Genomic DNA, 13,925 nt, shown 5'->3' with positions numbered 1-13,925 from the left:
GTTATTATATACATATCATTCGGTAAGCATGCTGAAACATAACTTTTATCAGGAGAAAGCATTTTACCATATGTCAACACCAAACTTATAACCAAATGATAAAAGTAGTGGCTGCGCTAAAACACAAACCGAGACACCTTTTTACGCAATGACAATTTAAAGGCAAGGAAATGCCTTCTTCAATATTTCAAGTCATCTGAATGTTAAACAGTCAGTATCTGTCCATATCAACAAAAGTATAATGACCCATTACCAGTATAACAGTGGCAGTTATTATATACATATCATTTTGTACCCATGCTGAAACATATCACTTTTATCAGGAGAAAGCATTTTACCATATGTTAACACCAAACTTATATCCAAATGATAAAAGTAGCGGCCGCACTAAAACACAAACCGAGACACTTTTTTACGCGATGAGAAATTAAAAAAAGGACATGCCTTCTTCAATATTTCAAGTCATCTGAATGTAAAACAGTCAATATCTGTCCATATCAACAAAAGTATAATGACCCATTACCAGTATAACAGTGGCAGTTATTATATACATAACATTTTGTAAGCATTTTGAAACATATAACTGTTACTTTGATAAAGTATTTTATCATGTTAACACCAAAATTATACCCAAATGATAAAAGTAGTGGCCACATAAAAACATAACGCAGACACTTTTTTACACAACAAATTAAGGGCAAGGAAATGAATTTTTCAATATTTCAAGTCAATTATAATGATAAAGAATCTTACCATATGTTAACACTAATTTGATATCCACATTAATAATAAGGACCACTTAAAATACAACCCAGACACTTATTTATATAGATGCATAGAAATGAATTTTTCGTTACTATTACTTTTCAAGTGATCTCAAGGTTAAACAGACAGCATACATGAGTAGAAAAAAAATAATAAGGAATTCACAATAATGTGTAACAGTAACTATTAGATGCGAAAATATTTTTTCAACAGAAATAAATCTGAACTAACATCACTAGGCTTTGCAATTAATTTTTTGTGTCTTGTTACATGCATTAAAGTTACTAAACTTACTAGTCTATGAAATACAGCATCATTTGAATTAAAACCTACATTTTTTAAATGTTTAATTGCTAAACACCCATTATATTTTTATTTATGCTTTAAAGTTTTCAATTTGCGCTCTTTTGCAATGCTTTTCTGGTTTAGTGTATCATTCTTTAATTTGCAATAATTATTTAAAAATGTGTTCGTTGATGACCAAAGAATCTGCTTTAACACTTTCTGTGACTCATGAGCTTTAGGGCAATCATCTAGATTTAAAAAAATGTCATTTTCTATCAGTATGTCTAGAGTTAAGTTACATGCTATATCCCTCTGATTTGCAGAAAATAAAAATTCATTCTCAAATTCTTCAGATACAAGTTTTTGAATAACAACATAATTATATATTACTGAATTTAGTACATCAGGATGAGGATATAGAAGTCCTCTATCAAATCTTTTTATCCAAGACTGTCCTTCATTTTCTACAATTAATTCTTTATCAATAGTTAGATTGCCTTTACAAATATCACAGCTTAATAGTTTCACAACTTTATAACTACAGTAACCAGCTATATACATTAAAATTGGTATGTCATTTTGAACATTTTGTATATCTTCATTTGTAATAGTTATTCTTCCTGAGAAAGTGCATCCAATATTTTCTTGCTCCAGAGATTCAATACACAGGTTTTTACAATTTAGATAAATAGGAATTCCTCCATACTTTGATGATTTAATAACAGTTGGCAGAAGACTTTGTAATCTTAATTTTGCTTCAGTTTCATATACTTGCCTTATAGAAATATTATGTTGTGAACCAGCAAGCTGTCTATATTTTCTGAATCTATTCTCTAGCAGATCTGTCTGAACTTTTCCTGGTAAAAAGTAAGTAAATTTTAGCTCTTCAATGCAATACCTTGCCATTTTGAGCAACGAATAGCTAGTATGTGTTAATGCAAAATGTGTTTCCTTAGTTAGTCCACCACTAGAACAGCCTAAAAGTTTCCACTGATCTAACCACTCAAGTAACTTATTTAAATAAATATATCTAACATCATCATTTTGCACAGTTAACGGCTTTTGATACTCATTCATCTTATGGTGTCCTTTAAAGATACTTTTGACATTGACTATTGACCACCATGTAGATATAATTTTAATAAATTCAGCTGTTGTTTTATAATTTAAAATACTATTTTCTTTACCAATAACCATTATTGCCTCTGCAAGACGACTGTCAAATATTTGTAATGCTAGCTTGACATTTTGTCTTTCCAAATTGGTTGGATACAGAGCTTTCAGAGTCAAACCATAACTATATTTTACAATTCTGCCTGCCTCTAATGAATGGAGACTTTTTATGCATGCAAATGCCGCTGTTTCGACCTTGGAAAAATTTTCAAAACTTGGATAAAATAAACATTGCCCAGAAGTTTTTTGATTTATCCAGTTGTTCCTGACACACTTCAAGATGTGCACTGAGTCAATAAAAAAAAATAGTGGCCGAGATAAGTCTGCAGGGTTTTTATACGCAATACTAACTTTTGGAGGCATACAAAATAATGACATGGCTTTTTTATTTATTGAATTATTGTCAGAGACAACTGCCACAATTCTATAACCTATATTTTCTAAACCAATTATAATTTTCTTAAGATATTGATACAGATCCTCAGCATTTAATGATTTAACTGGTAATATATGTGCCACATCCTTGAAAGGTGATAATAAGCTACGTATCATAAAAACATAAGCACTTGTAGCAGCATTTTCACAGTTGTAGGCCATGCCACACAAATTTCCTCCTTTAAAATCGAAACATGAATTTAAATGCACTTCATCCATCATAATAATTACAGTTTTATCATTTTCTTCTAAATCCTTGCATCTTTGTTTAACATATCCTAAAAAGTCATCATTAAATTGCTCAGTAATAGGATTAAGAGAAAACGTTGAACAAATTCTACGAATAGTACCTGGATGGGGAATAGAAATGTAACCTGAATGTCGTAAAAACTTGTATGCATGCGGTGAGATCGAGTTTAACAAACTGCAAAAAATAAGTAAATCTGGAGTATATCGATACTTCTCTTTCTTTACATTTAGTTTATTTACTTGCTCTGAAAGGAAGTTCAGTTCAGTTTCTTTTTCAGGTAACACTCTTTTCAATTCTGAAAGCATATCATCCACAATTTGTATAGAATTCTTAATATATTCTTTATTTTGTAAGTTATGAGACAGACTTTCAACTTCCTTTAGTACTTCTAGAAACATATTTACATTACTAATTTTTAGAGGGAAAACAAATTTACCAATAGATTTTATAGCGATGTTTTTAATATAAACACATACTGTTAAATCCTCATTTATTACTACCGATTTCTGAATTTCTGGAGCTGGGTCACTTAAAATATAAAGTAACATAGTTGAATTTTCAGTATGTACAGTTGTCCAAAATGTTTCTAAAATCTGATGTTCTAGGCAATTATTGAATTCAATTAAACTTTCAAATGATCGTTCATTATCATACCGTTCTTTCATTTTCAAACTTTCTTCTATCGCTTTCTCCAGGTATTTCTCTTCTAAACGAGCTTTCTTCTTTTCTGGTGACATTCTCGATACAGAATTTGATGACATGTAGGATGGGCCATCAGGGAACTGAGAAGGTATGCATCCTTTTTTCAAACGTGGCCTAGAAATTGGGGCTTTAATTAACTTCGCTGATTTCTCATCATACATTTCGATTTCTCGTATTATTTCATCTGATCGAAAATGTAATTCACATACCTATAAAAGAAAATATTAAAAAATCAACTTGTTGTGAGTACAAAAGTTAGATGCATGTTAATATTTAGTAACAGAAGTCAATAAGCCCTATGATTTAAATAAATAATTTGATACATAAATACGAATTAAAAAACCAGTAATATCATTTCAATTACGTGTATAATTTAAGTAATTTGTAAAATCTGGAATGCTCATCATAATGATTACAGCTTTATTTACATTTAAAGAAAATTATATATTTGAGATAATTGTTTACAACAAACACTGGTTACCAAATACAAATAATTACCTTAAATACATCATACCAAACTTTCATATATCATTACAAAAATTTTAAAATGAAACCTATTATGATTACTTAGTAGTTCCTTGTCATATAAATTATGATAAATTTGGAATAACTACAGAATCTGCCTGCACAGTATACTAGAAAGCATTTACAAATTATTGGCATTTATGTAACTACTAAATTTAGAATTATTCCTGTTATATGAAACTTTATTTCATTCATAAAACTTTGAAGGAAAATATTTTTTTTGAAATGATTAAAACAGGCAAGATTAAAATCTTTCAAACATAAAACTTCTTACCCACAGATCAAAATCTAATATGGTAAGCATAAACATCACATACCTATCAATAAAAGTAATAAAAAAATGTAAAGATACAAAACATAAAAAATGCAGTAAAATTGAACTTACTCTGGTATGTTTAGTAGGTTGAAAGCCATCTTTTCTTCGTAGACTCCTTATCCATTTCATCCGGAGTTCAGTCTCATTTGGAAACTTGAATACAGCCACTTTTGGTCCGTTTTTATAATTACCACGACATGTGGCTACAGCACATTTATGAGGCATCGTATGAAATTATAAAAGCACGAGACAATATAAAAACTCTGTCGCTAACGCAAATAACCGCTCCACGTTCGTCGCTCTTGGCTCAACTACGGGGCTTTGATTTTGTTTGAAGGAGCGAGGTGAGTCAGAGACGACTACCTGTGACGTAAGAGCTTCCCCTCGCTTCAGTGTCCCGGCTTCCTTCTATAAGGAGGTGTTGCCTAAACACTCCACGGTACACCAGTTACTCCGTGTAGTGGAATTCATTCATGAAGGCTTTCGTAAGCGAGAGAAAACTGGAATTATCTATCTGGACGTTGCCAAAGCCTTTGACAGGACTCGGCATGACGGGATTATTTACAAGTTCATGTGGCTTGGTTTTTCGGTCCATCTCATTAAAATTATTAACTCATACTTGACCGGACGCAGTTTCCGCGTGCGAGTTAAGCACGAATTCTCCTCTCCCCGCCCAATCTATGCTGGGGTGGCTCAAGGTAGCCTCCTCGCCCCTGCAATCTTTAACCTTTATGTAAATGATATTCCTAAGGCCCCAAATATCGATCTTACGCTATACGCAGACGATACAGCCATCATTTCACAACACTCCAACACCCTCCAGGTAATCTCACAATTGCAGAGTTACCTTTCGACCTTAGAACTCTGGCTCGGTCTGTATAAAATCAAAATCAATGTCGCAAAATGTGCTGCCACTTTGTTCATCCGAAGAAACATCCCAAGTTTACCTAATTTAATGCTCTTCGGTAAACCCATTCCTTGGGTCTCTTCTTACAAATATCTAGGTGTTTTACTAGACTCAAAATTAACTTGGCAGCCTCACATCCGCAAAATCATAGCGGATGCGACAGCTGTCAAAACCGCCCTACGTCCCCTTCTAGCTAGTAATGGCGACCTGTCAACTGATAACAAAATCTTGCTCTACAAATCAATGATTAGGCCGGTTCTTACGTATGCGTGTCCCGTATGGGGCCCATGTGCACTGACTAACAGAAAACATGTCCAAATTTTTCAATCTAAAATGCTTCGGCAAATTCTAAAAGCTCCGTGGTTTGTAAGAAACGAAGAGATTCATAACGACTTCAAAATTATGCCCATTATTCGCTATATAGAGCGACTTTCGGAAAAATTTTCAAAAATATTCAACGTGTTGCAAATCCTGTGCTTCATATGCTACCCGAATACGATCCTGCTGTTGCTTCTTCCCGGAAAAGACCCAGAGCGGTTCTTAACAGGGAATATTCAGCTCTGCCATTTAAACGGGCTAGATATGAGCACACTGATAGCCACGTGAATAACTACCTCTCGTTCCTTAACCCCCCCGCCTCTAAAGTTCTTTAATGCACACGGCATTAACTCGAGGAACCCCCTTTAAGTTTCTTTAATAAGAAACACCACAGTCAAATAGGACTGATTTAAACTACTTTAACCTATCAAATGAAATAAAACTGTAAAAGATTTTTAAATTATAGCTTCTCTCTTCCTTTAAAAAGGAACTTTCTTAGGCGCTTAACAGCGTCCTTTTTGGCCTTTAAAAACCGCACTGAATAGCGGTCAAAAATGAAACTTCTCCCTCCCAGCTGATCACTGGCAGAACTACTTTTTCGATGTGTAAACAGGTTACCCCTCACTCCCACCTCAAAGAACGCGCATCGGAATTCCCCTGCGTATTCTTCATCTGACGTATGCTAAAAATGATTATCAAGGTTCAAGGAAACTTCACCTTTTATTTTTCTAGTCAAATTTTTGTGGCTGCCGCTATCTAAATTATTCTGGCCCCTTTTTCGGCGCAAAATTAAGACCTTCTGAGTTTTTTGCCTTTTTTTGACTCAGTGTGAAGGCACTTACTCCAAGTCATTCGGCTTATCAAAATTTTTACCCTATTTGACAATCCCCTCTTTCGGATGATTTAATTTCCTTTGAAGATGTGGAGGTAAAGGCGTAATTGCCTATGAACTCCGTAAATTGCACTTCCTTGATCCTTGATCCTTACGTGATTGGCTGAGAGTAGACTGAGTGTGTTGATTTTGCATATTTGGGGAATTTTTTGGTGTTTCTTCATTAATTTTTTCAATATCTATATTTCCTGGTCTTTTGGGACCTTCCTTTTGGCTCGTATACACGTTACACATGGGGAAACCACGAAAACGCCCATGCAGCCAGCCCGTTCGCGGGATTCGAACCTCGGACCGAACTACCAGTGTTCAGCGACTTTACCGCTCGGCCGCTGGTGGGTAGATATTAATAGGACTGAATGGTGTATGTGTTTGTTTTGGTATCAAAAAAGAAATATGTATATATTATAACTTAAATGTTACATTTTATTTAGCATATTCAGTTTAACCATTCTATGAATGAAAAAAAATTAGAGTTATCAGTTTAGTTGTGGAAAAATATTATTCATACACAGATAAATACACTCATAAATACATTATGCAGTTTATCTTAACGTCATTTGACTGTCATCGTGCTTTCTGTGAACACATGGAAAAAGGGTGGATGTTTATTTAATATGATGACCTGTGTACAATATCCCCACAGACATAATGATTACATTCGTAGATACTAGCAAAATATAATTCTGCAGGTAAATTTATATAATTAAATGCGAAAGTCAAATTTGGTAATAAATTTTAAACACTACATTCCACAAAATCTTAGTAAATATGGATCTTAATTTTATAAAGGAAATTTTGTATGAAATATATCATGGTGCACTGTATAGTAATGGAATGCAAATTTTAAAACTATAATAAATAAAATATTTGCTAAAGTTATATTATTCATTCATAATACAAATCATAACAAATTATAAGTACAGATAGAAAATGAAATTTTATATTTTACAAGAATTTTAGCATATTTGTTTTTTAAACGTTTCTATATTCTTAAATCATACATTTCCTAAATTTTGATTGCATTTAAATGCATGCTCTGTATTACTCTGTTTTCAAATAATATGAAAGAAAAAAGCCTTAATAATTAGAAAATTAATATTGCTGAAGGAACTGCTTTACTATCTTTGCAAAATTACTGTAACTAAATTATCCAGAACTGATAGCCTTAAGTATAATAATACAACTTAATTTGCTCGCCAAATGAATTGTGGACTTCTATGTTGCTTTCTGTACTCTGCGGTGTTGTTAGTCCTTCTTATTACTTATATGTATCCCGTGTATTAATGATATTGTATTTCTGGCATGTACCATATTAACAGTACAATAGGCTCAAATTCTAAGTAATTGACAAGGCTCATCAGCTGAACACTGGTGGTTTGACTTCAATTCCTGGAGAAAAGACTGGTTGCATGGCCATTTTTCCATGTGTAACCAGAGTTATTTAATGCAGTGAGCTACATACACATAATTTAAAACTATTTAAGCATATTTATATGCATCTGTCACAATTCACAACAATATTCAAAACCGTTGGCATTTAAATACGCCTAATAAAATGCATAGAAGTTTCTATATATATTAATGAATAATTTAATTTAAGGAACCCGAAAATTCAAAATAAGTTGCATCAAATCAAAACACACTGTAAATTTCTATACCTATGAAATAATACATTCTGCTGATTATTTTTTATTTTGCCTGCATTATTGTGCATAATGCAGTCGCGCAGTGCGTACCAACCATTATGCTACATAAATTTAATTATATTTGAGAGGAAAAAAAAACAAGAAACGAATGAGTTTCCACAGTCGCGCACGAGCTTACATTCGGCTTAAATCAATGCAAAAATCTATGTTGATCTGAGGAGAGAAAACTTCAATGACGTCACAGCCAATAGGCAGCGAGAACGCATTTTCGTTTGTTTACCCCAAGTGAGCTAACCTGTTCTTTCTACGGACCTTGGGTGCGATTAGCCACTGCGGTAAAATGCTGGTACCTGGGCTGCTTGTGCGCATGCGCGAAAGTAGGTGGTGTGAATAGCCTGTTAGCTATTAGCACCTTCGGTGCAATTAGCCACTGCGGTAATTATTCATGCTCGTTCTGGATGAATATCTTTAGTGCGCGCCATTGCAATCTTGAGCCTGGAGTCGGGGTTAGCAGCCTGCTTGTATTGCTGGTAAATTTGGTAAATTTCAGTAATGAACTCGGTGAATTCTTCAAAGGATTGTTTTTCTATGTCTCTGTTTACTGATTTTCGTTTATTTTTGGAGGATTGGTCTTCTTTATCGTTATTATAGATTTCTTATTCATAGATTTCTTGAGGAATTTCCTGTCGTTAACCGTGTTTGGATTGCTCTTGGTAATCACCCCATATGATTGGTTGTACGGGGCAGTGCCCAAATTACGTGATTGGCTGAGAGTAGAGTGAGTCTGGTGATTTTGCATATTTGGGGAATGTTTTGGTGTATCTTCATTAATTTTTTCAATATCTATATTTCCTCGTCTTTTGGGGCATTCCTTACTAGAAGATGCATGTCCTCCTCCACAGAGGACACATTTCGCAGGAAATTCTTTACCTGTTTGATGGCACTGGAAGGATTTGAGATTCTCGGCGTATCTGACGTTTTGTCAACGAACGTTTCTTCTTAACACGTGACATAGCTAAAGCCTATGACAGGGTTCGGCATGACGGACTTATTTACTAGCCCATGCGACTTGGGTTTCCGGCTCACATCATTAAAATTATTAGCTCGTACTTAGCCGGACGAAGCTTCCGCGTACGAGTTAACCACGAACTCTCCTCTCCCCGCCCGATCCATGCTGGATGTCCTCAGGGCAGTCTTGTCTCACCTCTGCTCTTCAATACCTATATCAACGCCGTGCCTAAGGCACCTAGTATCGATTTAGCTTTATATGCAGACGATACGGCCATCCTAACTCAACATAACAACATCACCACGGTAATCTCTACATTACAGAGTACCTTTCAGCCTTAGAACTCTGGCTCGGACTATATAAAATCAAAATTAATGTCGCTAAATTTGCTGCCACTTTATTCATCCGAAGAAACATCCCTCGTTTAGATAATCTAATTTTCTTCGGTGAACCTATTCCCTGGGTTACTACTTACAAATACCTTGGTGTTTTACCAGACTCAAAACTAACTTGGCAACTTCACATTCAAAAAATTATTGCGCATGCGGAAGCTGTCAAAGCCAACCTGCGCCCCTTTTTCGCTAAAAATAGCGACCTGTCACTTGATAACAAGATCTTGCTTTAGAAATCTATCCTTAGGCCTATTCTCACTTACGCGAGTCCCATCTGGGGCTCAGCTGCTCTGACTAACCGTAAACACGTCCAAATTTTTCAATCAAAATTTTTACGGCAGATATTAAACGCTCCATGGTTCATAAGGAACGGTGGCATTCATAACGACCTCAAAATTATGCCCATTAATCGCTTCCTTCGAAAGTCGCTGTATACAGCGACTTTCGGAAAGATATTTCAAAAACATCCATCTTGTTGGAAATCCAGTATTACATACCCTGCCGTTATATGATCCTGCGGTTGCCTCTTCTAAAAAGCGACCCAGAGCAATCTTACAAGCTGATTATGCTCAACTACCTTTTAAACGGCGTCGGTATTGGAATACAGACGCCCAAGTGGATGCTTTCCTCTCGTTCCTAAACCCCAACCGCCCCCGCGTTAACAATGCGTAAGGGCATTGACCGGGGGAACCCTGTTCTTTAACTCTTTAAGAAGAGTCTTCTAACGTTTCTTTAACAAGGGACAACTTATCTACGCAGCCGCACGCGACTGCACTTAATTTCTCAATAGCTTCTTAAAAGCTTCTTTTCCACCCGCTAAACGGGTTGCTTTCGACCCCCTAAGGGGACCTTTTAACGTCGCACTAAATAGCGACCAATAATTTTCTTCTCCTGCTTCCGTGTATCACACTGAACTGCTACCAGAACCCGCCCAACGGGTTTCGCCCCCAGCCCTTTTTGCCCAACTCTCCGGATTGTCCTAAGGATTTTATTTTGCTGTTGATATCAAGAATCAAGGAAATGTATTGCACCTTTTTATTCTTTTCAAAACTTTTTGAATGTTGACTCCTCTCTCAAAATTTATTCCTGGCCCTTTTTAAACACAAAATTTAATTTAAAGACTTTCTAAGAGTTTTCCTTTTTTCTCATGCGGAAGGCATTATCTGAAAAGCTTTTATTTTTATAATTAGGCTTCAAAATTTTCCCTTATTAGATGAATCCCTCTTTTGATGTAATTATTCTATCTCTGATGATGCGGAGTTAAAGGCCTAGCCTAGCGCACTCCGTAAATTAACTTCCTTGATCCTTGATTACGTGATTGGCTGAGAGTAGAGTGAGTCTGGTGATTTTGCATATTTGGGGAATTGTTTGGTGTTTCTTCATTAATTTTTTCAATATCTATATTTCCTGATCTTTTGGGGCATTCCTTACTGCAAGATGCATGTCCTCCTCCACAGAGGACACATTTCGCAGGAAATTCTTTACCTGATTTAGGGCACTGGAAGGATTTGAGATTCTCGGCGCATCTGACGTTTTGTCAACGAACGTTTCTTCTTAACACGTGTTCCTCAATTTCCTGTACAGGCGGTCACAAAAGGATTTAATTACCGGTACCCTATCAGAAAATGACAAGATGGCGTTTTTTCTCTCTATCTCTCTCGTATTATTCCATCCTAGGTTTTCTTCTTTCCCCATCTTGGAAAAGACTGAAAAATGGTCACTATCTCTCTTTGAATTGGGACGCCATTTTGAGAAAAGCGGACGACATCACCTTGGAGAACGGATATGACCCAAGGAGGTTAGAATATAAGGAGAAGGGTTCGCAGTTTCCTCCACTATCGGGAAATGAAACTTCACCGAACAAGCGGCGTCCATGTTTGTAACTTCAAAACATTGCATTACGTCAGTGAAAAGTACGTGTTTTAAAGCTGTTCCGTGCATGTATTTTCCACTAAATGTATGTAAAATTTATAATGAAATTTTACATATTTTATATATGATATCTTATAAAGATGATAATACCCGTAATTTACTACGTACAGAAAATCATTAAGAAATAGTTTGAAATCTAAATGCATGTGCATAACATTAAAGCCTTTAAAAATAGAATTTGTTTAGGTTTTATTAGCAACCTGTTGGGTGTACTTTCCAGTTTTTCCTTTAAGAAGTGATATTTATGATTTATTCACAGTATTGTAAAATTTTAAAAAATTATTTAAAATATATTTAACCTGAAATTAATAGCAGATAATTATCTAAAAAAATAGTCACAGGTTGCATTTTTTTTAAATGAAAGTTTTAAACTCTTTTCACAACTAACAATCTTATAACAACAAGAATATAAATATTTATAAAATAAAACAGATTTATGAGAATTCAGTGATTTCAGTTTATGCGCGTTTCATATTTAAGAATCTGAAAGAAATTGCCTTGAATTAAGCTAAATTAGAGAAATATACCTATATTTTTGGATACATCTTTACACATGTTCAATTGTGTAAATATTTTACTTACTTTTATTGCTATACTGCCCACAAATTTGTAAATTTATGCAAAAACATTTTAACAACAGAAAAGTTAGTTTATCTTGATCAAATGCACAAATTATATTCTTAACAGTTCAAAAATTTTAAATTGAATAATAATTAATACATAAAGAAAAGCATTACTTTATTTAATACCTTTAAAAACCATAAAAATAGTAACAATTGGTGTCTAATTTTTCATGAAAATTATCAAACGAATTACCTAAAACGTTCAAATTATACAGTTTAAATCCTAGCATACATCATTGTGTGTTAAGGAACAAAGATTCCAGCTATAAACAGAAACATTAAAATGTATTTAACATATTTTGATTATTATTAAGTCCCTTTTTTACATCTGAAAAAAAAAAAAAAAAAAAAAAAAAACATGACATTGTGATATTTTTTTTACCATAGTTATCAAATTACATAAAAAAAAGAAAATCAATACTTACGCGTGAAAAGTAATCCCAGGAATCTTTTTCAAAAATCTTTTTGTGCATCCATATACAACACAAGATGACATGCTTCAAAAAGAAAAGAAAAAAAAAATATTCCAATTACAGATTTCCTTGCACAAGTTACAGCGATAACAGGAACATGGCCGCCAAGCCTCACCGTTTGAGTTGAACCTTCCCGCCTTCTATTCTAACCTCCTTGATATGACCAAAAAATATGTATTGTTGTTGCACAGACATTCTTTGATATGACCGCTCACCAACGCCCAAAGAATCTCCTACCCCTCTCCCTCTCTTTGGGGAGTTGGTGATCACCGAGGCAAGCGGCAGCACGATCGCTGCGCTCCGTAAAAAAGTGAAAATTTTTCCTTTCCTCTTGGTGATTATCGATTAAATTTCTTTGAAAAATGTTTATTTTTCCCCTACAAAACCTATATCATTCCAATGAATTTCGGCTCCGATGTTGACGAGAATAAAACAGCGGACAAGGTAAGGATATACTCCAAAAGCCTGGAATTTTAAGATAAGTACTTTTCTTTCATCTAAACTAAATCAAATTTCTATAAATAAGTGCCTTTAAATCAATAAATCTTAATTTTTCATCAGTTTAAAGCATCAAAAAATACTTGAAATTGCCATTGCTTGTGGCTTCCTTTGTGTATCAACTCGAAACAGACGCCAGCGTTATCAGTTCACGTCTGTCAACACTTACAAAGCCCTTAAGGAATCTCGAGAGAGGGAAAATTTGGGGATGAGAGGGATAATTTGGGCATCGCGCTATTTCCCTCTCGGATCTTCTGGATTCTCTTTTCTTTCTAGATCGCTTGAATATAGTTTCGCCTTTAAATGATATTATACCTCACCGATTTTTTCTCATACTGTTCTTTGCCATCTGTTAAATGTCCATATGTAAGGGATGGTTTATTCTTCACCCCCTTAAATGAATTTTTAGAACTATGAGCTTATATAAATAACAGTGTGCCTCATTGTGTTATACTAACATTAATTAACCAGTAATAAATTATGATAGTAAAATAATTAATCTTGTAATAAATTATGATAGTTAAATTAAGAAATACTGTTTAATTTGTGTTTTTAATACATATACTCAGTAATTTACACAATATATATATATATATATATATATATATATATTTGGGTATGTGCGGTTTTTTTTTTTTTTTTTTTTTTGTTCTATGTTGTTAGTCTGCTGCTGTTTTTTGAAAAATGTATGAAAATGTTGAATATAAAAAAGTTTTTGAGCCCTTTCTAAAAAAAAAAAAAAAAAAAAAAAAAAAAAAAAAAAGCTATAAAAGTATAGATGTAT

This window comes from Stegodyphus dumicola, chromosome X1 (assembly GCF_044657685.1).
Source record: "Stegodyphus dumicola isolate Sdum_Otavi_A_Nest chromosome X1, ASM4465768v1".
In the NCBI taxonomy this organism is placed as follows: Eukaryota; Metazoa; Arthropoda; class Arachnida; order Araneae; family Eresidae; genus Stegodyphus; species Stegodyphus dumicola.
Note: the sequence above shows the minus strand (reverse complement) of the source record.